Below are 2,325 nucleotides of genomic sequence, written 5' to 3' on the forward strand. Positions count from 1 at the left end.
GGTTGTGAGAATAGAATGGTTGAGGAAATGTTTGGAATATTGCTTAAATTTATGTAATTTTAGGATGTACAAGTATTTTGTGCTTTAAATTCTTATATATATATATATATATTTCAAAATCATTTAATCAATTTAAAAAAATAAATCTATTCTTAACAGTAAATATTATAATATGTTATAGTCTTATAGTGTTGTACAATATTTTTTAATAAAATATGAATTAAGAAAATCAAGTTTCAAAGTATTCAACAATATTGTGGGCTAATATAAATATTATACAACAAATTAACTATTATATGTAGGTCTTAATATACATAAAAATGATTTCAAATTAAATTGTAAAATACTCCGCGCATCGCGCGAGACATCATCTAGTTTTATTTAAACGAGCAAACTACAAATCATAATTTTAAAGTTCGGCTGATTTTGATTTTGCTCTTTTAAAGCTTAAAATTTTTTATTCGATCCCTCGATATTATCTTTCGTTTTGATTGGAAGACCTTCTGTAAATGTCTGTACTGATGTGTCCGTTAAATGACACATATATTTGTCATGTATACTAGTTAAACGATTGGACCAATCAGATCTTGATACCTTAATTAAATATGTCGAGACAATAAAATATCATTAAAAAAAACTTCAAAAATTAAAATAAATTCTTTAAAATATTTTTTAAAAATTAACCTATATTAAAAATGAAATAAAAAATCAAGAGTATGTTTGGTGACTGTTTTTTCCCCATATTTTCTGTTTCCAAAAACAACTTTCTATTTTTGAGACTAAAATACTTATTTGGCAACCCAAAATGGACAGAAAACAAAAACTGTTCTCAAAATTCAATTTGTAAAGGAAACTGAAAACATGCAAAAAACTGTTTTCAGTTTCTAATCTTCAAAAGTTAATAAAAACACGCATTTAATTTAATGAATCTATCTCATTTAATGAGTTAGCATTAGAGTTCAAATCCTAGTAACAACATATTTTATTATTTTCTATTTTTTTCTTCAAAAAATTATTTTTTTAATTTCAACTAACCAAATATGTTTTTTATTTCAAAAATATAAAAAAAAAAAAATATTTTTTCTTTATATTCCCAAAAACGAGTTTTTAAAAATAGAAAATAAAAAAATGTTACAAACATAACCCAAATTTCTCTCTCATCTCCCTGTCCTGTTCCTCTCTCACTCATCTAGGTATAACAATGATATATATAATGGATTTGATAAAAGTCTCAATTTCCGTAGGTCATGATGACCCAAATGTGATCTTCATGCATAAAAATATGAACCCTTGGTAATATCGACTGACTGTCACTCTGCATTTTGAGTGGCAAAGCTTTAGGTCCAACTGACAAGAAACTCAGCAAATAACATCAATTCCATGCTGCAGATATCTTATACTAACCTTATTTTGAGGAGAAAAAAGACATTAACAACAGTGCCCACATGTTTTATAGATTCACATTTTGACAAAATCACCATATTCACTCCTATCTTTGACAATTGTGTCATTTAGAGTTAACATATAACAACTGTAATCTCACCAAATTTTTCTTCTTCTTTTCTGTTTTTTTTTTCCACAAATGTTGAGACGACATATTATGAAAACGATGTTAGTAGTGGAGTTGAATGAAAGTAAAGTAATATTGCTAACTAGGCGCTAATTTAAACTCTGATTTGTAATTTTTGATCATCTATTGAATGTGGTAGAGAACTTGCCCACCTTAAATAAGACAGCAAACATTTATAATAAACATATTTCTATTTAGCCTAATATATTAGTTATTTTAATTCCAAAAAAAGTAATATTACGCTAATCATAACTTATCTCTTTAGCATATTATATTTAAAAAAATGTCGTGGAAAAACTTATAGTCGTAACATTATTTATTAAGATATATTAATATATTTTGAGAGAAAAGGTATTATCAAACATTAATGTCATAAAATTGAAAAAGTGCTAAAGTGTCGCTATTCATTAAAATGGCTAATATACAAGCAAACTGTGTTATAAATTGAACATTCTCAAATTAAATGGACCAAAACTATACAACTAAACCGTATTCAAAAATCTGAACATTGTCAAGTTGGTAGGCTAACCCTTTTTTTCTTCTTTTAGGTTACGTTTAATTATGGTACGAGAATCTAAGGTCCCATTTAGCTTTCATGGGATGAGGTCACACTCATTTATTCTGGCAAATATCAACTTTGTCATAATTAAAATTTTGAAAGTTGTTTTGCAAATTTATAGTATTAGATTAAATAACTTTTCTCGGTTCAAACTAGCTCAATGGGTAAAATTTATTGTCTTCCAATAAAGAATTTA

This window comes from Quercus robur, chromosome 11 (assembly GCF_932294415.1).
Source record: "Quercus robur chromosome 11, dhQueRobu3.1, whole genome shotgun sequence".
NCBI classification, from domain to species: domain Eukaryota; kingdom Viridiplantae; phylum Streptophyta; class Magnoliopsida; order Fagales; family Fagaceae; genus Quercus; species Quercus robur.